Source organism: Apus apus, chromosome 3 (assembly GCF_020740795.1).
Source record: "Apus apus isolate bApuApu2 chromosome 3, bApuApu2.pri.cur, whole genome shotgun sequence".
Taxonomy (NCBI): Eukaryota; Metazoa; Chordata; class Aves; order Apodiformes; family Apodidae; genus Apus; species Apus apus.
Genome location: NC_067284.1, coordinates 39,720,974 through 39,746,712, shown reverse-complemented (window position 1 = coordinate 39,746,712; position 25,739 = coordinate 39,720,974). Strand labels below are relative to the sequence as shown.

General features: G+C 39.5%; 1 long non-coding RNA gene across 4 annotated transcripts; it reads left to right on the top strand.

The window, feature by feature from the left end:
- Positions 1–67: 67 nt before the first annotated feature.
- Positions 68–25,099, top strand: LOC127382402 (uncharacterized). Of its 4 annotated transcripts, none has more exons than XR_007888945.1 (6): positions 68–154; positions 11,148–11,255; positions 12,025–12,109; positions 18,097–18,170; positions 21,804–22,379; positions 24,834–25,099. It is a non-coding gene; the product is annotated as an uncharacterized LOC127382402 (long non-coding RNA). The 4 variants fall into 4 exon arrangements; XR_007888942.1 differs by lacking the exon at positions 24,834–25,099 and adding an exon at positions 14,069–14,234 and having other exon boundaries at positions 21,804–22,133; XR_007888943.1 differs by lacking the exon at positions 24,834–25,099 and adding an exon at positions 14,069–14,255 and having other exon boundaries at positions 21,804–22,133.
- The last annotated feature ends 640 nt before the right edge of the window (positions 25,100–25,739 follow it).

The window sequence follows — 25,739 nt, the reverse complement described above, 5'->3', positions numbered from 1 at the left end:
CCCCACCCCAAGATGGCTGCCGCCCTCTCCGCTTCCTTCCTTCGCGCGGGGCGGGGCGGAGCGTCCCCGGGCCGCGGGCGCGGGGCGGGGAGGCGGCGGTTCCCAGCTCCGCAGCGGGCTCTGGAAGCTGCCGGGAACTTCGCGAGCCGACGGGGTCAGTGCCTGGGCTGGGGCGCAGGGCTCGGCCTCCGGGAGCCCGGGCTCTGCCCCCCTCTTCGCTCGCCGAGCGGCGGCGGCGCCTTTTCCCCCCGCCCTGAGGGGAGGGGGGCTCGGCCGAGCCCGGCCGCGGGGGGTGGGGGAGAGCCGGGGCTTCGGCGTCCGTGCCCTGCCCGGGTGGAGCTGCTGTTCCTGCCCGCGGGGGGTGTCGCAGCCCCCCGTGAGGCGGGGGCTGCCAGGCCGGGGGGGGCGGTTGGGTGGCGGCTGCGCTCGGCTGGGCCCCCCGGGCCGCTGCTCTGAGGCCCCCGCCTCGGCAGCGCAGGGGTCGTGCCCCCGGCTCGCGTCTGGGCTGCTCGCTGCTGGCACGAGAGCGGCCCCCGGGGCGCCTGGAGATGTCGGTCCAACCGATGGAGTTTCACGGGGGTCTGGGTGGGCGTGTAGCAGGGCTTGGCCTTTCCTTCCCGGCTTTCTGTGGGGATTGGCTGCGGGTTAAAACTAAGACGTGCCTTCCCAAATCAAGAAAGAGCCCGTTTTTGAAGGACAGGCTGTGCAAGAGTATTTAATAACGCCTGTCTTATATGCAGTACTATAACAGGTATTATAATGCAATGCTACGGATTCTGTATGTTCCTGTGTCTCAAGATGATTAACACTTTAGGGCATCACGGGGAGTAGCTAAGTGTTGCTAGCAAGGACCTAGTGATTCTGATTGAGGCTCACAAAACCAGCTTGGGAAAGATGTATATTATCTTTTCGAATTTGTTTTGCTCTTGAAAGAGAAGTAAAAGAAGTTAATTTCATTAATATGTAAAGAAGACAGTCTTTTTCTGAGGCAGGCTGTCTTACAAGTTCTTACAGCCCATTCTGATGGCTGCCACTGAATTACCAAGTATAGCAGATAAAATAATTCTTCATGTTAACCTAAAATGAATGTAAGAATTAAGGACAGAAGAAGTCAAGTGCAAAAAAACCACCTGAGGGCCAACACTTTTGTTTCTGCCTTCGGATAATTAAAAATATCTATGAAACTTGTCACAATATTTGGAACGCAGACAATTTGTGCAAAAAGAAAGTAGAATCATTTCTTGGAATGCATCTATAAAAAAGTTAGCAAAACAGTTTTCTGCTGGATTAACTTGCAGTTTATGTATGTGATGCTTCTATATTTCACTCTAGTTTTCCTCACTAGTTTCTCCTTGTTAAAGTGGAAGGGAAATCTGGTGAACAATCATAAAATGATGAAGTTACAGTCTTTTGAAAGGGGAACACCTTAATACCCAAGATAAAAATAAATTCAGATATTTGATAAGACTGATCTAATCAGCTTCAAGTGACCTATAATGAATTAATAAATTAGATTGTAGATATGGTGTGCTGTAAGTTGGAGTTTTCTGCAGAAGAAAAGGAGGAACAATCATCTGAATGACAGGTTTACAACTCAAGAAGCCTTAAGACCAAGAAAATACTTTTCAAACCAATCATATGTATGCTTTAAGTACTGAGCTTTGAGGATATAAAGATTAAACCAACCTTTGCTTCTAATCATTCTGTGTTGGACACGACAATCAAGCAGAGAAAATCCAAGTACAGCAAATCTGACAGAAGTGCAGCTAAGACAATCCAGTGTGGTTTTAGGGGTATGAGGACAGGCTTTTACAAATTCCAAAATCCCAAATTTAAGCTTGTATGAGTTTAATCTTTACATAGGAAAAAACAACTCAGAGTAACAGGGAGAAGGAGAAGGAGCAGCTAGGTAAAGGCTAACATACATGGAAGATGGGAGAGAGGACAGATTTTTTTTTTCTCTTTCAAGGATTGAATTATTTAATCTTACACTGAAGAGCTTTTATGTATTATAGACTTTGTGTTTATAGTAGTTTCCCAATGGGTATCAAGATATGTAGTGCAGTTTATTTGAACTGAGCACCTAGGCACTATCTACTTACCATAGCTGAGAATATAGCCCAGAGGTTTTATGGGGTCATACTTTTGTGGGTTTGGGGTGTGGGGGGGAGTGTTTGGGGTTTTTTGCTCTAGAATTTTGTCCAAGCTTGAAACCTCCATTATCATTTAGACTTGTGTTTGTAAGGGGCCTTCAGATTCCAAAGGGGAGATTTCTTTCACTCCCTCCCCCTCGCTCCCCACCTCCCAGACCCATTTTGGGCAAAAACTTCAGTCTGTTTGGTTTTTCATAAGGACTTTGGTCACATCCATGTCCAGTTTTCACAGCTGAACATACTGTTGTCCTTGCTAATTCAAGTCTGAGCTGGTTTTTTTTGCCTTTTTATTTGGATGCAGAAAATGACACATAAATCAAACTTTGTGGGGTTTTTTTCATTTTAAATGGCTTTCATAAAGTTATGCAATATGATTTGGGCTTTGCTAAGCAAGAACAATATAATTCTGGCAAGCAAAACATCCCTTTTTCAAAAAAGGATAGGAAAAGTTGTTGCCAAAGATAAAAAGGAAAGTAAGTAACTTCAATTTATGTTTCCAAGTAATAATATCCTAAGTTTGTTCATTGGTTTTAAATACTGAACTTCTCCTTAGTCTTAGGGTTTCTCGCAAATCACAGATATGAATGGATTCTAGTCTTGAACTCCTGTTTAGTCTTGTTCACCTTCTAAGGTATGATGGGCCTCTATCAAATACTGCTGGAGAGCACCAGTTAGTACTGCTACTGTTAAGTTGCTCTGGTTGCAGACAGTATGACTACAGCTTCTGTAGTCCTCAGTATTTGCACTGTGGTACAATAAAGCTTTTAATGATTAGCATCCTAATCCATTATCTTTAGTTAAAAATGTGAAGAGACTCAAAGGCACAAGTTGTACTGTCTCAGAAAGCACAACTGTGTATGATTCGGAGATGCTGGCAATTCTTGCATATCTAACGTGTGTCTAAAGAGCTGTAGAAACAGCACTCTCATTTTGGAATTGAAATATCCCGTTTCTGTTCATGTGACTGTTAGAAGTGTGCAAGTTTGCTTGTTCTGGTTCTTCAACCTCATTTTCCTTTTCTTATTCTGTCACCCAACACTGAGGAACAGACAGGTTCTTTTAGGGATCCTTGGCAGAATGATGGCAGCCCTAAGTAGCATAATACAGCATTTGTTATACAATATCACTTAACATTTCTTATCACCTGGACCTTCTGCAGATCAATCCAGATATTAATACATGGTTTGCTGTATCAATGTAACAGTCATAATCTAATCTCAAAAGTAATATAAAAGAATATGAGTCACTCCCTCAATGCTGGGAGGAGGCAGATGACAGTGGAGGCATCCCTGGTCACCAGGGGGGTCACAGGTCTCCCTGTCCAGCAGCAGCTCTGGTCCAAGTCTCCCACTTAGGACTTAAAACGGCTTGATTTCACAGACAGTGAGGGCTCTATGTGCTCTTAGCTTCCCTCAGGGTCATCAGCAGCACCTGGCTGCATGTCCTTGGGAACTTCAGGGCCACAAAGGAAAGGAGCAGTCAGCTTGGTGCCCAGGAACCTTGAGGCTGGTTGGGAGGGGAAGAAGAACTCTGTTTGGTTTGTCTGCTTGGCTCACAGGACTTTCAGAGCCTGATAATGAGGGAAGGGGAACAAATATGTGACCTGCTTGGTCACAGAAAATGTCTCTTTGCCCTATAAAATGGTGTTGTGCTCACCAGATTACCAGGGGTCAGAAGCAAGAAGTACTAGTATGATATACACTAACCTTTTGAGAACATGAGGGAGATGCTAAATAAAATAACTTCTTAAGCAGTCATTTTGTCTCTTTCTGACTGCTTTTATTCAGTGTTCTGTTTTGTTTGTTCTGTGGAGCTTCACCTTTATAGAAATTGGTAAGCATGATCCAGAGGAGATCAGCAAGGTCTCAGAAGTTGGTTATCAGGTTCAAGGAAAACAGGTTGTGATGGATTCCATGCTTCAGTCATCAAAACAGTATGTCAAATCCTTTTAAAGGTGGTATGTGTCTAGCTTCTGATAATGTGTGTTCTTTTTTGTTATAGATGGAAGGATTTTTGGTTTTTTTCTGTACCACCATCCTCAAAAGTCAGAATCTTTTATTTGGATACTCTTGGGAAACAGTAATTCCAGTTTTTGTCTTGCTTGTGGACAACTATTCCATCATGAAACTGTACTACAGGGGCTTGCTTAATGGGATTGAACTGATCTGTTAATGAAATGTGGTAGCCAACAGCCTGCTACATACTGCATTTTGGGAGGTGTGGCACTGCATCTGTGTTATGTAGAGCATTGTCATTTTTTTAACAATGTTGAACCACAATCCCAAATGATGCCTGTAGGATCCCAGTACTTGCCAAATTAATAATAATTTTGGTTTTGTATCTAGTACGTTAGTGTCTAGTTGGAAGAGTGCCACAGGTTATCTCCTGTAAAATGCAGCTAGGCAACTATCCAGCAGAGTAGGCCACTGAAGAAATAAGCTATCTGCTAAAATGAGGAAATCTAGTTTGAAAATTAGAACTCTTTTAAGTCACCACATTCTAGTGTGGGATAAATTTCCTCTTGGATGTGTGTGGCTTCCTGAATTTGCAGTCTATAGCTTAGACATCATATGTTTAGATGCCTGAAGGTGGCTGAAATGTAGAGTGCCTGGAGTGCCTTATGCTTGTTGGAGAGTTACTCAGTTACTCTCAGTCTGATGTGCAATTTTATTATGAGAATGCATTTCTTAAGCAGAGGTTTAAATCATGTATTGTGAAAGTAAATTGGGAAACTAAAATTGCCTAATGTGTTCCTGTGCAGCTTGAGGCTTTTCTGCAAGAACGTGTGGCAGTGAAACCCAAGGAGCCAGCTGAAGACTGGTACCTCTCTAAGACCTTTTCAGGGCTTTTGAGTAATTCCTTCAGGAGCTGACCTTTAAAGCAAATTCAGGAGGCTGTCAAGGTGACTGGCTTGGACTTGAATAATATCAGCTCCTCCAAGTGAAGGACTGCCTGTTTTCATCTGTGCAGCACGGATTGTTGGCTGACTTTCTTTCCCATGTTGCTTCTTTTTTCTAAGAGAAACAGCTCCTGAAATACAGGAATTCCTCTTAATAAATACCACTGTGATAATTAAGTTCTCCCCTGTTCCTAGGCTAGGGATTGAATTTCCTCCTGCTGTTTTTCCACAGCATTGCTTTACAGACTTAAAATAAGCAAGTAGGCTGCTGCTCCCTTAATCAAGGGAGTTCCCCAAATGTACTACCTACCTATATATCAGGACTTTCTGTTTGGCATAGGTTTTATCTGCTCACAACATTTTGATGGGGTACTGTAACAGTCTCGAGAGATTATTTATTGTGATGGTACATGATTCTTGCTAAACTAGTATCCTGATTTTTCATAATCATCTCTTTGCAGAGGCTGCGTGTGGTATAATGATATATATCAGATGAGGCTTGTGGAGGGAGGTAATTATCTTTTATTAGACTGGTTTATAATGGGACAGGGTGCCAGGCAAGCTTTTGGTCACACAGTGACCTCAAAGGGCTTATGTGCCCAGGTGCACATGAGGTCTTTTTTTCAGCTACGTTACTTAGTCTAATAAAAGGTATTACCTCTCCATAGAAACATTGCCTAACTTGCAGCTTTGCTGACCTAAGGATGCAACAGCATGGCAGCCAGTACTGAGGCTGACCAGTGTGCTCTTCTGTGTACTATTTGCAGTGCCCCTCTCTTTTTGTCTGCCACATACACTTTCTTTCCAGGTCTAGGGTTTTTATATTCAAGATGTGACAAAGTCCTCTTTAATCAATGTGATCTTTTAAGTAAATTATGAAACAAAATGAATTTATCTAAATGGAAATAAAATTTTGCTTTGCAGTGTTTCTGGCATCTTTTTATTTTTATCTTTCACTTCGGTGCATGTTTTTAACAAATGAGACCCAGGTTTATAATTCTGGGAACCTAAAGATTAAATGAAATAATGCTTCAAGTATAAGCACATTTAATTTATTACTATGTCATGTTTGTTTGCTTTACAACTTAATTGTATTCATAAGTGATACAGTGCTTCATGGGATGACATTTTTGTTGCCTTTCAGTTATTAAGTGAAGGATGTTAGAAACTTGGTCATGATGGCTACTTTGTGCAGGTTGTATTTCCTGCTTGAGATAAGAATTAAACTCAAGCAGTTCAATAAGGTGTTAAGTTGTAATTATCTCTTTGCCCTGTGTTATCTTCTTAGATCTTCTCTATTTTCATGTACATAGGTTTTAATTCGTGATGAAGGAAGATTTCCATAATTGTTTTGAGGAGGCTAGTGTTACTTACCAAATTCCAAATTCCAGTTTCCCCTCCCTTTCTATCAATGTTGTGCTTTTCTAAGATCTACTGAAATATTTCCCTTGAATTTTCAGGGGAGAGAAAAGCCCTTTGGAAGGAAGTTACTGATCTTAAACAAAAACAAATGAGGCATCACCAACTCTGTGAGTAACCATAGCTACTGAGTGATGCTAAAACATAAGACTTCATGTAGTTTAAAATCATGTGATTATGTCCTATTTATCTACCTCTGACACTGAGTATAATGGTGTCCTCGTGTAATTGCCAGCTGTTCAGACTTCTCAGACATAGTTTAGTTTAAAAAAATAAAAATACCTATCAGTGATTTATATTTCTACTATTCAGAATTCCTTACTTATACCTCATTACCCTGAGGTATTTCAGGTGGAATATTAATGCCTTTCCTCTTCCCATAAACAAGTATGTGTGTGTATCTAAGTAGTTCAATATGACCTATCTGTCTAGGCAGCTACAGTGACCAAGGAGATGGAGCCAGCAAGGCTCCTTTGCCATGGGTGTTTGCTGTGATGGCTATTACACTGTTAGCACACCCTGTAGTATATCTGTGCCATTAGCAATAAAAAGTTTTGTGCTGTCAATGTAATAGCTGATGGCTTTCCAGTATGTAAGTAGATTTTTTTTTTAACTGTGACCTAGTAAGTACTTAGAAAACAACTTCTTTTTTAAATAGCAGAAAATACAGCAGTAGTGCCCCAACATGTATATACTTTCATAAACTGCATGCATTTACTTTTCTGGCAAAACATACAAACCCTTCGCAAGTCTTCCAATGGTTATCCAAAGCCAGATTTTAATGTGCTTTTAAAAATTATTATACTTTTAGTAATTAACAGAAGAGTGGGGAAATATTTGATATCCCTCTAGTGGTAGCTTTCTCCAAATACTACAGGCTTTTACTGTGGCTCTTAAAGATGACACATTAATTTAATGTTGGTCAGTTACCAGTAGATTATCCATACCTTCACTGGATGTCAGGACACAGATGCTTCTTTCACTTCACAAGTCTTAAACGTATTTTTTGTTTTGGAAGTTGGAGCATTCTTAATCTTAGGAAAGAGAAATGTAATATAAGTAATGCTACATCATGGTTCTGAGTTTTTGTACTGTGGTTTCAAACAATAAATCTGACCTGTTGCTTTTCTTGATCGTAAATGAACATCTAGAGGTAGGCTGACGGAGGAGGGATTATTTTTGTATATAACTATTGAGTGGCAAGGATCTGTTCTCCAGTTCATGCACCACCCTTGAATGTTGCATTATAGTCTTCTTGTCAGACTCTTAAGCGTGCCAGAAAAGCACTAAGAGAAACCAATGGTAAAAAGTCTCCCATAAAATTTCTTATGTTCCTTTATTTTTCCCCCCCCTGTTTTCTTATCCAGTACCTGTTCTACCACAAACCCCAGGAATTTCACAGGTCTTCTCCAGAGTAACTGGTGGTGTTCAGCACGTATTTGCTCTGTAATGGCTGGACCTACACTCAGTCTACACTTGAATTTGTAGTTTATGGATAGATATGACAATGAACATAGTAGTTAATTAGTATAGAGTCTATACTACTCTGCACTTCCTAAGGGTGTAGAGAAAGGATTCCGTTAGAGATTTTTCATTTTTCCCTGAGCTTTAACTCTTGCAATTTTTTTAGCTTGGCAATAACAATCATAATTTTTTGGTCTTAGAAAAACACTGATGCAGATAACAGAGCTTTTACAGTGTGTTTGTTTTTCTTATTATCAATGTGAGGTGTAAATAATTTTATATTAAAGTAGTAAGGAATGTATACAACTGAAAAGCATGGAGTAACTTTTGGGAACTCACTGCTCTTGTCCCATTCTTCATAATACCCGTGCAGTTTTTTTGGTAGTGGTAATGTTTTAGGGTTTCTTACATTTAAAAAACAAACAAACAAAAAAACCAAAACAAACAAAAAAAATCTACCACTTAACTGTGTCACTTCTAATGTGTTCTGATAAGTATTTTTCAGGGTGAAATATCTGATTGAAAAAATGCATATTCTTTATAGCATTCTGAAATTATGCCTTATATTACAGTAATTATTACTATCTGCGTATCATAGAATCATAGAATGGTTTGGGTTGGAAGGGATCTTAAGGTGTCAAACCCACTGCCATGGGCAGGGACACCTCCTGCTAGATCAGGTTGCTCAAAGCCCTGTCCAACCTGGCCATGAACACTTCCAGGGAGAGGGCATCTACCACCTCTGTAGGCAACCTGTTCCAATCTCTGACAACCCTCAGAGTAAATAATTAAATCCTAATATCTAATCTGAATCTACCCTCCTTTAGCTTGAAACCATTCCTTTTCATCCTATCACTTCAAGTCTTTGTCAAAAGTAACTCCCCAACTTTCCTGCAGGCCCCATTCAGGTACTGGAAGGCCGCTATAAGGTCTCCCTGGAGCCTTCTCATCTACAGGATGAAAAACCCCAACTTTGTCAGCCTGTCTTCATAGAAGAGGTGCTCCAGCCCTCTGATCATCTTTGTGACCTTCCTCTGGACTCCATTGAAGAGTTCCATGTCCTCCTTGTGTTGGGGCCTCAGAACTGGACACAATAGTCCTGGTGGGGTCTCACAAGAGCAAAGTAGAGGGGAAGAATCACCTCCCTTGACCTGCTGGTCACGCTTCTTTCAATGCAGCCCAGGGCACAGTTGGCTTTCTGAGCTAAAAGTGCACATTGCTTTTCATCAGCCAACATCCCCAAGTCCTTGTCCTCAGGGCTGCTCGTAATCTATTCTCCACCCAGCCTGTGATTGTGCTTGGGATTACCCTGACCCATGTGCAGGAACTGGCTCTTGGCCTTTTTGAACTTCATTAGGTTGCTATGGGCCCACCACTCATACCTCTCAGGATCCCTCTGGATGGCATCCCTTCCCTCCAGCACACCACACAGCAAGGTGTCATCAGCAGACTTGCTGAGGGTGCACTTGATCCCACCATCCATGTTGCCAACAAAGATTTTAAACAGCACCGGTCCCAGTACTGACCCCTGAGGAACACGAGTCATCCCTGATCTCTACTTGGACATTGAAAATTGACCACAACTCTTTGAGTGTGACCATCCAGCCAGTTCCTTATGTATCAAGTGGTACATCCATCAAGTGCGTATCCCTCCATTTTAGAGACAAGGGTGTTGTGCAGGACACTGTCAAATGCTTTGCACAAGTTCAGGTAGATTATATCAGTCTCTTTCCTTATCCACTAGTGCTGTAACCGTGTTACAGAAGGCCACCAAATATGTCAGGCAGGATTTGCCCTTAGCGAAGCTATGTTGGCTGTAACAAATTGTCTCCTTATTTTCCATGTGCCTAAGCATGGTTTCCAGGAGGATCAACTCCATATTGCTGGGCACAGAGGTGAGAATAACTGGTATGAATCGTCATTCTAAATTGCTGGTCTCAAGAATATATTTATTTTTAAGCATTCAACTTAGCATTTTGCAGCATTGAAATGGTATTTGTTCAGTCTTGAGACAAAGAACTTTCAAGTGCTAGGCAAATATTTTAGTAGTCACATTTAGACTCTTAGCACAGTAGTCTCGGTATGTGGAAAGTGAGGACTTAGCTTTTTTAATTAGACTAATTTGGAAAATATTTATTTCCTGAAATACGTATTTTGTTAAGTATTACTATGCTACTTAATGCTTTATCTGAAGTACTGAGAAAGCATGTTGTGTAACTTGAGTTTAATCTTTACACACCAGTTGTATGAGGCTGTAGTTTAGCAAGCAAGGCTAGAATGTATTTATATGAAAATGTCTTATTTTTATATTCTTGGGATTGTTACCTGGGATTGGTCAGTTCCCTACTGTATTTTTAAGTGCGACATCTGTGTTCTGGGTTAGTTTGAAAAGCTTTAGTTATTGAGAATTCATAGTACAACTAAAGTATTGATTGAAATGCATTTTGAAACCCTCAGAGGTGAGAGGGTTTTGAGGGACAATAAAGAAATAATGTGCCTTGCCAAAAGAATAGAAAAGTAATTTGGTGGCATCACAACTCTAGTCATTAGAGGATTACTTTTCTATGACACATATTAAGGTGTTGCTGCTCAAGCTGTTTGGATAATGAGATTGATAGTTTGCCTACAAAGGTTCCCATAAAAACAATAAACAACTAAGAGGAAAAAAAGTGATTGATTTAAAGGTAATGGTTATGATCAAAATGTCATGGAAAATTCACTTTTCTCTTGAAAGGAATACTGATAAATTTAATGTATCACTTTTCTGAATTTGAAAATACAGTGTTAGGAAACCGTTCTTGATCCTTGTTTATGTTGATCAACAAGTCTGTGTTATCAGTGACTGAAGTTTAAAGCCTGCATATACATCATATCTACACTTTGAGCAAGCAAACGGCTGGAAAAGCATCCACTCTGTTGTCCCTTTAGCAATGTTGAAGGAAGGACATCTTGGAGGTTATTCAGTGCTGTCATTAAGTATTCTTATTTCTCTGTGCCCATAGAAGTCTCCTCCTTGCATTCTTTGAATAAGCCAAGCTTAACTTGGGTACTTCTATGTGTATTAAAATTAAATAGGACCATATAATTTTTAATTTTATTTTGTTTTACACTGAATACATATTTTTTATGCATATATATTTTTAAATGACAGCTTGATACAGAGCAAAGGTTTTTTACATACACTAAGTTGCCTTTTTTTTTTTTTTTTTCAGAGTTTGGAAATTCAGTTGGGACAGGAAGCAGAAAAGAAGTTGGAATTGGTGGTCTCAATGAAAAGTTGGAGTAGACACATCTCAGACATAGAAATGGATGGCTGAAAAGTAAAAGTAGTGCATTTAATTTTAAGGGCAAAAACTGTACCAGAAATCTTAGGTCTAGCTAAACAAAGAAGAGGACTGATCTTGCAGTTTAGCATTGTTGGTCTCTGTGTAACAGTGAGGGGACAGCTTTGCTTTAAGCAAGTTGAACTGATACCCTTCTTCCTTGTTTCCTGTTTGCCTTCAGTTGTGTCTGAAGGGGTTCTGGCTCATGGCAGCTAATTCAGCATGTTCTAGCTTGTGGTCGTAGTTGGTTTGTGTTAGCTGGTTTTGAACTAAAAAAGTGGGTAAAGTAGAATGAGAAAGGACAAGTATGATCTGGGGTAGGAGTATATGTTGAGAAAGGCTGGTAGGCATTCCATATATTTGAATGTGGGAGAAGAGGAATAAGTGTGCCGTCAGCCTTTCCTTTCTTGCCTACTCATTAATAAAGTTCAGAAAAAAAAATGGAGATTCTAAAAGCTCTATTCAGAAACCAAGGGGCTGGGAGCAGTGCCTTATATTGATGGGAACAAGGATGAGAAAAGGGACCCTCTTTCTGTGTCTATGGAGACTTCTTCCTCATACATCTACTGGTTCTCAGGGTATTCCCTTTCATTTGGCAGCTTATGGGTTGAAAAGTGACTCTTGAGGTTTTTTGTTTGTTTGGGTTTTCTGTTTGTGTTGGAAGTGGAATTACAGCAGAACCAGGCAGTGGTGAGGGGAAATGTTCAGTGAATGTAAGCTGTTGTTGTCCAACAGTTGCTCCAAATGAGAGACACATGTATTTTAGGTTTTGCTGTTGAATGTGAATGGAGTTCTGCCACGTACAAAGCAAAGGCTTCAGAATAACAGCTTGGGTTCCGTGTTGGTCTGAGGTGAGAATGTTATTTTTGTTTCAGCTCCTTTTCTGATGAGAACGTAAGTGCCAATTCTTAGCGCAACTCCTCTGCCGCATGAAAAACAAATGTTCTAGTTATGTTTTTAAAAGGGAATTTGAGTAGTATTCAGCATGTGGGTATACCAGAATGAACATACAGTGTGGACTTTGAAACTTCCATCTGAGATGCTAATGAAGTATGTCTTCTGGAACAAAACAAAGACGTGGTGAAGTCATTATTTGCTGCTTTCAATAACCATAGTTCTTTCAGACAGTTCAGTAATACTTGAGACCCGTCAAGTAAAATCTAATGAACTTGAACCATGCATTTTTATATTATTTTTTTTAAGTGTACCTTTCTATATTATGTTTAAGAGTGTTTAAATCCTTCACATATTTTTGCTATGTGGTTACCTCACAGGCTTAATTACAGAATGGTTATTTAGTGAATCTTTTTAATACGGATTAAATCTGTTGCATTTCCCTCCATGTTTTCTGATGGGATGTAGTTAAAGATCTGTTGAACAAAGGTGTCCTGTTTTAATTCCATGTTTTAACTACTTTGCTAAAAAGCAGAAGACCAGGTGAGTCCACAGGAAGACATTTGGTTTTTGACAGAGAACAGATCAGAAACTTAAGAAAATTTTGTCACTGCCATATGTATACTCCTGTAATTGGAGCTGATTATACTGACAGTATGAGTGAGCACTTAAAAAGTGCTGAGATTGAGAAATTTGCTGTCAGTCATGCAGAATTTGGAGTATAGCTAACCGATTTCAGATCTCAGCTGCAGGTTATGTGAAGCTATCACCATTTTATAAGCACAGTGTAAATTTGATTAAGGTTTGCACAAGGCTCTGGTGTCATGGAATTACAAGATTTTCAACCAGATCCCTGCTACAGTCAATAGACCTTGTCTATTTTGTGGCAGTTTGAAATGTTTCTATTGCTTTAAAGGTTTTCCTCTCCAGAGTCTCCTTAGGCTTCTCACCAGTTGCAAGATCATTAACTGACACATTTTAAGAAATAATCAAGTTTTTGGTTGCTTTTTTCAGTTTAAAGTTATGGAAAAAATAGCACCTGTGTTCTCGCATCCATGTTGCCTGTGGCTTCCAAAAGTGCTGAAAATGAAGGTTACTGGTGTTGAAATTACATGGGTTTGTGATAACAAATTTTACTTACAAGCATAATTTTACATACAGTGAGAGAGAGAACATGGATCTGGATAGTGGTACTAATATAGAGGTTAAAAGAGAACTTACTCTATAGAAAGATGCTACAACTGAGGTGCAAGACAAGTAATTTGATTAGGAACAGGTGGTCATGGTCAGTGTATAAACCAAAATTTGCTTCATCACTTGCATTTCAACTCCCATCTGTATATATAATAACTTTATTAAGAAGGAAAATTCTTTAACTAATCCTAAGTTTTTTTGTAAAATGAAAGAAACCTAAATTGTTAGATAAAGCTCATACTTCTTTTATGCTGTGAAGCATGTGGCTGACTTAAGTCACCTTTTTATTATTTTTTTTCAGTAGGTCTGAACTTTTGCCATTGTTAGCTTTTACTGGAACACTTTTAAATAAGGCTGTTTGCTGTTGCACAGCATATGGTGTGTTAATGCTTTCTTTTTATTTTTAGTATGCCAGAACTATGTGTTCCTCCCTACAGCATGAGCTGGCTTTCCTTGTTCACATTCCTTGCAGTCCATCTGCCTATAAATGTTTTTAGGGTACTTTGAATGATGATGCTAAAATACTGATGTGTTAGGTCATTAGCAATAAAAATCAAACATAAAATTTTATAGCATATTCAGTCCAAATTCTGTCACAACCTCAAAATCAAGTTTTCTCAGGTTTTTACTAAGATCTTATTTGGAAGCTTTTAATTAAAATCAACATTTGTCATACTTGCTGAGAACATCTTTGGGAACAAATCTGAAATTTTCTCCTGTAGAATGCCTACTGTTTTGTGACGAGGAAATATCAAGAGGCTATTTGAGATTACAGCAGGCAGTGTGAAACAAGCCTTCTCAGACTTGGGAAGAATCTGAGAATTCCAAGTCCTTGTGAAATGAAGAAGCCTAAAAGAGGACACATGGTGGTTAGATGCAATTCAGGGAGTAAGTAATATTTTCTGAGAGGTGGGTGATTTTCATTGGATAAGCCTAGTCCAAAACAGAACTCTTTTGTTGATGTTGTGGTATAAAACTGTGTATTTGCAAAGCAGCAGAGGTTGCTGCCTCTTCTTGCTTTACCTCTGCTTGTTGATCTGAAAATACTAACAAACTTAGTTGCCTATTGTTCATAAGTTGCATTTTTCAGAGTGTACATTAGGAGTAATGCTTGCTCTGGCAGAGCCTTGAACTTAAAATGCCGTAAAGCAAGAGTCCCAGATCGTGTGATCTCACAGTGGAAAAAGGGAAAACAGATGGTAGGGGTAGATATTATGGTTCTTTCCATTTTTACCAGGGCTCTGACAGCTTTCCCTAGGAAGCTTTCTCTTTAGAACAGATAAAATAGTAAATAGATCTGGCCAGGAATACACAGTCCCTTTCAGCCGCTGACTTCTGCCATCTGCAGTTTAAATCCTTGGGTTTAAGAGTTGGCCCTTGACTCATTTATACAGGAACAAACAATTTTATCCTTTGTTATAAAAAGAAAAAAAAATCTTTTGTTGTCAGTATTTGGCATGCTTAATTCAATAATACTGTAGTTAATTTGTGTTGTCTGTCAACGCCTATGTATGACTTTAAAAAATATATTGAGTAAACAGTTGATTCATAGAAATATCTCTGTATTCTTTACCAGTTCCAGATCAGTATCTAAATAGAGCAGCATACACCCACGGTCTTGTATGTAGTCATACTTTTGTATTTAATATCAGCATTTTCTTACACAGTTCACTTTTCTCCAGGATAGAAAAGGTTTTTGAGGCAAGAATTCTGGGCTGTGTTTGAGTTGGTATGGACAGCTTTGTACGAGTAAATGGGCATATTATTCTCGTCAATGGTTGCTCAGGGAAGAGGAGAAACCATCATAGCACTGCTGCAAACCTAGGTTCCATCAAGAAAGAGGAAGTAGGCAGAACTGATGCTTCTTCATCTGGATCAGCGAGGCAGATACTAAGTCAGAATTGTTTGACACTCAAATGAGCGTTGTATCCAGGTTTGGATCTTTGGTAGAATGCTTGGAAAAGTAAGTCTTAAATACCTGTGCATTAACATGTTATGTCTGGCACATCACTATCCAAAATTTGGTGGGTTAACTGAACTTTTTATAAAACTGTATCTGTCTACTCCCCTTTATATTAATTTCCTCTATGATGCAGCCTTTTCTTCAAAACCTTGTGCTAGTAAATAAGTACAGCAGTGTCTTGTGTTATCTCAAATGGGTGTTTAAAGGGTTTGGCTCTGATTAAAATCCCACTGATTCTATACTTTATGTAGTAGGGTGACTCAACCTCTCCAGCTGTCCTGTCAGTGAGGATGAGTCAGAAGCTGAAGCCTTACAACTAACACTTAATCTGGAAGGCTCAACTGTTAATACAACTGATTTGGCAGCTTGGGTTAGGATGTGGACTGGTGCATTAGTGAGGTGACAGCAACCATTCTGGAGTGCTGCTGCATCTTGGAAGAGAAGAGAGGAGAGTCTTTTGGTCCCCTGTTTTAGTCTACACTGACAGTGAAATGAGTATTTTCCAGGAGAACTGAGATGACTGTGGGCTTGATAGTAGTAGAAATAGTATTCATGGGAACTTCTCAGGTTGGTTGTACAGTGAACACTTTGTTCACTTTCTCTGCAGAAACAGAAAGTCTGGTATTTGGGGGAAAGTGCTGCACTTGCCTCATATACATTACAGGGGAGGTGACTGGACTGAAGTTGTCCTGAGCCTTAGAATAAGAAGGTGGCTGGCCCAGTTGGAAAGGTGTGCGTTAAGACTTGGATATCCCTACTGTTTAGTGTACATGCAAAATGTGTTCAGTCCTGATGTGTCCACCCATGTGTCACCCAACACTGGGGGACAGAGGTTCTTTTACAGATGCTTGGCAGAACGATGAGGGCACTAAGCTGTAGTTACAATTAAAGCTTTATTAACAGAATATCACTGTTAGTATAGCATAGGATTTATTATTAGAATGGTACAGGATTTCTACAAGCAGAATCAGAGTAGGACAATTTATAAGTAGCATAATACAGCATTTGTTATACAATATCACTTAACATTTCTTATCACCTGGACCTTCTGCAGATCAATCCAGATATTAATACATGGTTTGCGGTATCAATGTAACAGTCATAGTCTAAACTTAAAAGTCATATAAAAGAATACGAGTCACTCCCTCAATGCTGGGAGGAGGCAGATGACAGTGGAGGCATCCCTGGTCACCAGGGGGGTCACAGGTCTCCCTGTCCAGCAGCAGCTCTGGTCCAAGTCTCCCACTTAGGACTTAAAACGACTTGATTTCACAGACAGTGAGGGCTCTGTGTGCTCTTAGCTTCCCTCAGGGTCATCAGCAGCACCTGGCTGCATGTGCTTGGGAACTTCAGGGCCACAAAGGAAAGGAGCAGTCAGCTTGGTGCCCAGGAACCTTGAGGCTGGTTGGGAGGGGAAGAAGAACTCTGTTTGGTTTGTCTGCTTGGCTTACAGGACTTTCAGAGCCTGATAATGAGGGAAAGGGAACAAATATGTGACCTACTTGCTCACAGAGAATGTCTCTTTGCCTTATAAAATGTTGTTAGTTGTGCTCACCAGATTACCAGGGGTCAGAAGCAAGAAGTACTGGTCACACACCTAATGGTTTTGGTAGTGCTGTCCTGTGGATGTTAAGTAAAAATACAGCACCTCAGAATGAGGATTAAAAAAGACTTCACAGAAAGTCACCCTGTGCTAGCTGTGTTTCAAATTTGTGGCATTCCCCTGCCTTTGAAACTTTGGAAGGAGAGCTCTGTGCTTCACAGTCACCTGGCAACTGCGTACACAATACGAGAGTGATTTTTTGAAGTTACATCATCTTGATTTGGCCTTAGTTACAAACTGCTGTTGTCAGGTTATATTTTTATTTTTCCTTTTCCCAGCAAAGCTCCACAAATCTAACAGCAACTTTTTGCAAATTTTAAAGTAAATACCAATAGGCTTGTAGTTTTAGGTCTCTAGGCATAGAGAAACACTGGGTTTTTTTAAATTTATTTTGTTGACAGTCACCCTGGCTACATGTTTAAGTACATTTGTGTTTTGGTTTTGCCTTTAGAAAAGGAGTAAAACTATTACACAGACAATGCTTTCATTTTTCTTCCACAATATCTCCTACAGGCTTCAATAGAAATGCATTTTAATTGTGCCCTTAAAAATACAGTTTTTACAGCAGTAATCATAATACATTCATCTGTTTTTGAAGATTATTTTAAGGCAACTGGATTTGGAGTACTCTGCTCAATGGCTGTGAAAGGAAGCTAGTATGTATAGTAAAGTTAGTGAGTCTGAGATCTGCTTTAGTCAGGGTCAGAATAAAACAAACTGCAATAAAAATGTTCCGAGTTCACTAACTAGGAAAGAGTATCTCATGAAACCAAGATTTTTAAAACCTGAGAGAAACTGGTAAGCTGAAAACTGGCTTGCTAAGGAGACAGTTTATGGGATTGGATAAATCTCTGAAAATTTATCTTACTTTTGGCCTCAGATGCAACTTCCCTGGAAATGGTAGGGGAGGCATGCAAGAAGGTGAGTGTAAGACAGCACACTGGTGGTATTTTAAGACCGGGCAAGGGGATACTATAGAAAGTATCTCTAATGTTTTCTGCAACTTCAGGTGTTTTCTAAAACTAGTGGAATTGCTGTGTGTTTGGTTTTAATTCCTATCTTTAATTTCACTGTTGGAAAAAACTTGAAGAATACTGGACTAAAAGTATGCTTTTTTCCACAGCTGAAATGATGCATTGTGTTATCACACACATCTTACACCCCGGTTTATCTTCTCTTTCCAGAATACATCCAGCCATCGAGTACAGATTGGGTACTCGGACAGCTGAATAGAACCTGTGAAAATCAAGAACATTTAGTAAGAAAAGAAAATAAATATTATTCTTCTGCCTGATGTTTATTTACATAAAGAGAATTTGCATTTCTTATAATTCAAGGCTATATTGTTTCTAATACTTTGTTTTTCTTGACTTAAATTTTGGTTTGGCACTTGTCCATGTTGATTAAGAAAATACTAAGCACTTGGAATATGGTTTAACCTATGCTTCATCCTATGATTCAAAGGATTTGAAAACAGAATTGTCTTGCTTTTACTGCACTTTGTCCCTCTTCATAAATCCTTTGCTGGGAAGAGAGAATCTCAAGGTATAATATGCCCTAACTCAAGCTTCCAAGCTCTTCACTTCGACTGCTAGACCATTCTTTCAGTTAGGATTATGCAATTGCTTTTGCATCTTAATTACCTGAACTGGATTATAGAACCAATACAGGTTAAAACCTTTGTCCCTCCAGCTGTTTAAGGAATCATCTTTTTGTGTGTACTTTTTTGAAATCCAGTTGGCCTTGATCGAATATTTATTGAAGCATAGTGCAGGAGGTAGCACAGCAGGGAGGGAGTGGAAAGGACTGAATAACATGGCATTGTAGAGGGAGGTAGGGAGGGGAAAATGTTATCAAACTACAGCCTCTAATGTCCTGAGATTGCTTGCAGTGTTCTCTGTTTTTAAAGTAGCAGCACCTAGTTGAAGATAACTGCAGAGCAACAGTTTCTGAACAGTAACATGAAGAAAGTTTGTTTCTTCAGGGGGGAAATATTATTATTATGCTTATGGGGCTTCTTTAGTAATACAACTAGTAAGCCTGCAAGTGGAATGTCCTAGTGGTCCTTGTGTGGGTGACTGACTTGGTAAAATAATTTAGTACAGATTCTGGTTCATAGTACTTGTCACTAAGGCAGAGCACCATAGCTTGTTCCTCAGCACCGAGTGATAGACATTAATGATGAGTAGGGAAATGAAAGAAATACTAATTATTAATACTAATAATTATTAATACTAATTACTAATCTGTAATGTCCCTAAAGGAGCTTACTTTGAAATACGACTGTAGCTCCTACCTAGAGAAGGGGAGAAGAGGAAGTTATACATTGCTGAGACTACATTAAAGTTTCAGGATAAGGCACCAAACATGTGGAAACCACAGACAATCATACACTAGAATACCAGAGGAGGGCCACAAAGATGATTGCAGGGCTGGAGCACCTCTCCTATGAAGACAGGCTGATAAGAGTTGGGGCTGTTCAGCCTGTAGAAGAGAAGACTTGAGGGGGATCTCATAGCGGCCTTCCAGTACCTGAAGGGGCTACAGGAAAGCTGGGGAGGGACTTCTTACAAGGGCTTGCAGTGATAGGACGAGGGGTAATGGCTTTAATCTGAGAGAGGGAAGATTTAGGGTAGACATTAGAAAGAAATTCTTCAGTGCGAGGGCAGTGAGGCACTGGAACAGGTTGCCCAGGGAAGCTGTGGATGTCACCTCCCTGGAAGTGTTGAAGGCCAGGTTGGATGGGGCCTTCTGTGACCTGATCTAGTGGGAGGTGTCCCTGCCCATGGCAGGGGTGTTGGAACCAGGTGATCTTTAAGGTCCTTTCCAACCCAAACCATTCTGTGATTCTATTAATTTGTCAGAACTGGTAAATCCAAATGCTCTATCTGTATTCAGTTCTTAGATCTGCAAAATACAGAAGACTACTGGTTCTGGCTTTGTCTTTTTTCTTTTTCTTTTTTTCTTTTTTTCTTTTTTTTTTTTTTTTAATATAAGCTTTCAACATAATGGCCTATTTGTGTGGGAAATAATATACAGCCTAGCAAGGAAAAAACATGGATGCAAATTCAAAAATAGCTTGACTACATTTACTAACTAAACAAAGGTGATGACAGCTGCAATTGCAGTTGCAGCATAGATAGCATTTCAGTCACCAGTTGTCCACTGAACTGCAGTGTGTGGCTGCTACAGCAGTAGTTTTAACCAAACTGGGAAGGAAATAGAATCCTACAGCAAGTCATTACTTTCTCTAGTATCTCTCACAATACAGGAAAGCTACTAATTTCAGTCATATTTTTGGACATCAATATATTTATTTTCCTTTATAAAACCTTATAGGAGTCTGATGCAAGCAGTGAACAACAGCGGATTAGGCATTGATTTGCTCTATTGTTAGTCTGAGCATTTTCCAGTTTAAATAGGCTGAAGAGAGTTGTTAAATGGCCATTGGTGTGGGGGAAGACATGACATGACAGACTCTGCAACCACAGAACAGGTGTTTTTCTATCCATTCAAATCATATCTCTGAATGGCTATAAGAAGCGGACTAATCTAATACAATTTATTATTGAAAATAAACTTAATTTTAAAACTCCAGAAGAGCACCATTAATTTTATATGTCCCAATGTATGATTAAAGTTGCTCACTTGTATTTTGTGAAGGATTTCTACTGTGCTTTGTGCTTTTGGTAAGAATAAACCAATGCAAGGGATGTCCTTTGAAAAAAAGCTTTCCCATACTCTGGAATTGAGCTGGCAGAACAGATATTTTATGGAGATTGTAATGTTTGGAATTTGTAACAACGTGAAATGGAGGCCTTTGAATAACTAAATCGTTGATGGTAGTATGTGCTTGGTAAACTAGCTTCAAGTTGGATAAAATATTTTCATGCCTTGCTTAGTTTGAATTATGAGCCCTTCATTGTCATAATGTTAATTACTTCAATGTTATTAAATGCTACTTGAAGAAACAAAATATTGAGAAAATTATACTAGCAGTTTGTTATATTTCCTTTTCATTTTGGAGTAAAACCATGCTCAGTTTCAATGACCAAATGAGCACATATGCTTGTGTTTTTGTTTGTTTGTTTGTTTTTTTACCATAGGAACTCTTTTTCCACAATTACCAACACATGGCCACAGCAAACTGCTCTAAAATGTCTATAAAATTTTCTGCCAGGCATGCTGCCCATGAAACTTCCTTCTTTTTTTTTTTTCCCCAAATCTACCATATTTTCAAAAGCTTTATAAAAACATTACATTTGCAGAAACCTCTGAAGATCAGATAATCTGGCCTGAATTTGGAACTTGTTCTTAGCATGTTAAGAAATGGGTTTCAAGTCAGATATTATTTTTCTTTTTGTCTCCTTTTTAAAGGTGGGGGGCTGTGTTATGGTTTCAAGCATTTTAAGACAGAGGTTTTTTAAGAAAATTACTACATCTAATGGCATGCTATCTTAGCTTGTTTAAAATACAGCTTTTCCAAGTCTGTAACTCTTTTCCTTATAGTACAAGAAAATGGTCTTTTAAGAGATACTGAGCATTTTAATGAATATATAAGATCTTGTATAATTTGGAAGAGCCTAAACCCAGTATTCCTTATACATACGCAGACAAGAAATGCATGCCACTTCTTGTGCAATTTCCATAGCAAGCCATCTTGAAGGGTTAGTAGTAAATATGAATGTAGGTCTGCATTTTCCTTTTTCCTCTCAATAAGAAAAGTCATTGATCATGAATGGAAGTGAGTTTTAGTTATCATAGCTTAATTTTAAATATACTGTGGGGAACAGTTAAAATAACTTAATTTTATAACATGCTGCCTGTCTTTATTGAATCATTGTCTATTAGATATCTGATGTGCTGACCCTGTCATCTGCTTTTCCTGCAGGGCATGTGGAGAAAAGAAGGAAAATTAATCACTCAGCCATCAAAAAAACAACAGTGCTTGAATCAGATGTACAGGAACAGCATAAAACTAACTGAAAGGATATTGCCTTTGGAAGAACAATCTCTTCAGAAGCTCTCTGAAATTACATCTACCTTGCCTACTCTGGCCAGTTTCATCATGAACGCAGAATTCTTAAAGGCTGTCCTAGGTTCAAGGAGGAGTAACTGAAAGCTAGGCCTGTTAGGGCCACTTCTAATTCAAGGAGATCCTAATATGTGTAGAGTTGGGACTCCTAGGAACACTTTCAGTTATTTAAATTACATAATACCTTTTTTTTAAGGTGGTAGGCTTGCATCAAATTTGGCTGTAAAATGCTGTCTGTAGTGTTTGATACCACAGACATTCCAGGATGGTTTACTCACATGCAACCTTCTGTGCTTGTTCCAAGGGCAATGTATGATAAAGCTCAATGACTGATTTCTCTTTTGGTTTCACAGGGATCAGTCCAGACAACTCAATAAAGATAACTGGATCTGAAACACAAATTGCAGCATGTGTGAGAGTTACAGGATGACTGTAAGTTAGTCTTTCCTAACTTATCATTGCCAGAACCTTCAAATGTCATGTATTTCAGTCAGGATAAATAGTGGTCACACAAAGAGGAGAGTGTCACCTTGAAATCTGTCACCCTACGTTTTACTCCTTTGGCATTTTCAGTTGCTTGTTTTGCATCATGCTGTTTGTCTTACAGAAAATCTATAGACTGGTGCCCCTTGGGGAGTTGACTTAGGCTTTACTCAGAGTCTGATGTAACAGGAATTCACACAGACTTGCACTTCAGACTTACAAAAGCCATAGCAACAGCCTGTAAGGAAAACTTGCTGTATGTTCCACTGTGGTGGAAGAAAATAGGAAGTGAGAGAAGACAGGTGAAGTTTGTATCAGAAGAGCGTTGTTTCATGGGGGCTGTTTTGTAAGGGTGCTGTAGAACAAAGAATCCCCACCCCAAATTATTTTTCTTAAGCCACATCAAAACTGGACCGTCAGTGGCCAAAGTTCTTTTAGGAGAGTAGAGGGCTACTGTGGGTCTTGCCTTCTGCTCTAGCATGGGAGGAAGAGATCAGTGGTTGTGCTTCTAAGCCTGTGTGATGTCAAAATAGGTAGTGGTATGAACAGATAAATAGCTTTATTCCCTTAGCTTCCTGCCCAGATTTGAGGTGCTTTTTACCTATATAGCCTCTCTATGAAAGCTATAAGAAAAATAAGGTGATGGAAACAAGATGTTTCCTGTTGGCAGCACTCTTAGTCCCCAAGCACTAGGTCTTAGTTGGAACTACTGCATGTGAAGGGACTGTGGGTCCTAGGGAGGGGGAACAAGGCTGGAGAGGAACAGCATCTGCTTGGGCTTGAGGGGTTAGTTGAGGGATATGGTAAGAGATCTCTGCTTTCTGAATTCCTAACATTTCACAATACCCAAAATGTTTTAGTGTTTTTTCTGGTGACAGGAGGGCGAGAACTGTATTGTGAAATATTTAAATATCTTGACCTGTCTCAGAACTGATAATTACCAGCTTTCTGCAAGCTGAATGGAAGAAAAATGTACTGTAGAGTGATAAAATGATAGATAGTGCTGTTCATGGAGATACTGGGAAGTCAAATAGCCCTAGGTTAAAGACTGGCAAGTTCTACAATTGCTGACTTGTAAAATAATGTAACAAACAGCTTTATGAACATCAGCAAGCAATTACCTTGTGCTTAGACCTTGTAAGATAATAAAAAACTAATTGAAGGGTTACTTGAGTTGTTCATTGTTAACATTTTATGCTAAGGATTAAATTAATAACTTTTTTTTTTTCCCTAAACTGAGGTTTACCAAGAAAGGTTAAACTTCTTTACACTGTAAGACACTGGAAACGAAGTTATACAGTGGTCTTTCTCATAAAGACTATGTTCACTCTACTAATGAAATGCAAAAAAATTAAGTGCCTGGTTCCACTTTAGTCTGAGCAAAAGATACCAATGTGTAGTATTTTACCTTTTGAAATTATTTAACATTTACAAGCACAATTTGAAATATTGTCCAACGATTCTACAAACCAATGCCTATTTTCAATCATATGTTTTACACAAAAAACGAAAGATTAAGTGCAGTACTGTGTTTGGATTCAATCACAACTGTATTCCCTCATCTATCATTTGTAGTAAAGTAAATGGAATCTGGTAGGAGCATGCTGCATGCACATCAGGATGAAAAATTACTTGGCCAATTACTGTAAACTTGTGCTTAAATTTAAAAGGCATTCTTTTAAGTTTTATCATTCCAAATTCTGACCCTGACAAGCTAAACCATGAACTCAGTAACTGTGACGACTTCTCTCAGGAATGATGTAGTCAATGTCAGTCACTAAGTTTGTTACAAGCTGTTGTAGCCTCATAATGCTATGAGGAAAGAGAAGCTGTGTGATATACAGCTTGAAATGGAAATATTTTAATTCCATTTTGCTGCAGGCTACCAGGCTAAAGGTTCTGCTGGTTGGTTTTTTTTCCTGTGACATTGTGCTTTATTTTCACTGTAAACTGAAGCAGATCAGGCTGACCTGGATTCTTTGAGACTTTGTTTTGTGAACTCTCAACAAAAGAAAAGATCAGTAACACTGTCAATGTCAATGCTAGTTTAAGTTCCATAGAACAATTTCTTTAAGATTACTTACAGTGGAGTTTGTGATTAAGTATTGTAAAATACTTGGTGGAGTATGGAAGGAAATTATTTTATTGCATTTCACCCTTTATTAGGCTATTTTTCTGAACAAATTAGTTTCCTTTTGATATAAATCAGTTTCTTTCCAGAGTCTCTGTAACCAATAGGTCCAAAGTCTCAGGGTAACTTGCCTTGGAAAGAGGTTTCCTTAGGGAGTGCCTGGCTATTTTTCTAGAGAGTTAATTTGGATCTCTCTGTTGTTTATGCTTGTATTATGTTCTTAGATCATGTATATAATGATTAACCATGCTATATATGCCTATGTTTTCCAGCTCACTAGCTATTTCTTAACCTTCCTACTACGCCTCTCTGAAAAGGTGGGATTGGGTAGTCTTTAAATAGGCACATTCTCTGCATCTCTTGAGTTGCTGCTGAGACATTGCTGGCCTGCCTCGCTGCCCTCCCGGGATCCCAGTGCCAGGTGAGAGTGGACTGCCAAGAGAACTGGTAGCAGAAGTGGCTGGTTTTAACTGGCTTTGAAAAACCTGAACAACTTTTATTTTCATTGAAAGCATCATTAAACTGAGGAACCTGGAAACTTGGTAGTCGTATTTTTATTATTACTGCAAAGATGAGAAGATTGAGGATGATACAGGAGACAGGTGTCTCCAGCGATGTGTACATTGACAAGTAACTTGCCTAACTGGAAGTCAAGCAGTAGGTTGAAGTGGGGGATGGTGCTTCAGCTCTAGATGCCACCTCCATTGTGTTTGGTACTGTCTGAGGGGAAGGGATTGCATCATCTGGAACAGGCTGCCCAAGGAAGTAGTTCAGTCACCATCCCTGGAGGTATTTAGAAGACATGTAGATACGGAGCTTACATACAGGGTTTGGGTAGTGGACTCGGCTGTGCTGGGTTAAAACTTGGACTTGATCTGAAAGGTCTTTTCCAAACAAAGTGATTGCGTGATCTTTCCTCAGTGGAGGGGCTCCCAAAGGAAGCAGTGCTGTCCTTAACGTTTTACACAGCTGCTGCTCACACACGCTGTATCGTAGGTCCAAGCCCTGTCCTGTGTGTGGTGCTGGACCGCGGGGGAAGAGGGACGGGCACCTTAGAAGATGCCGTCAGAGCTGCAGCAGGCCGCTGCATGCCCTGGGCAACGGGCTGAACGCTCAGGCACCCAGGACCTGCAGTTATGGTTTCCTGCGCGGTCCTGTGTGTCCTCTGCGAAGACAGA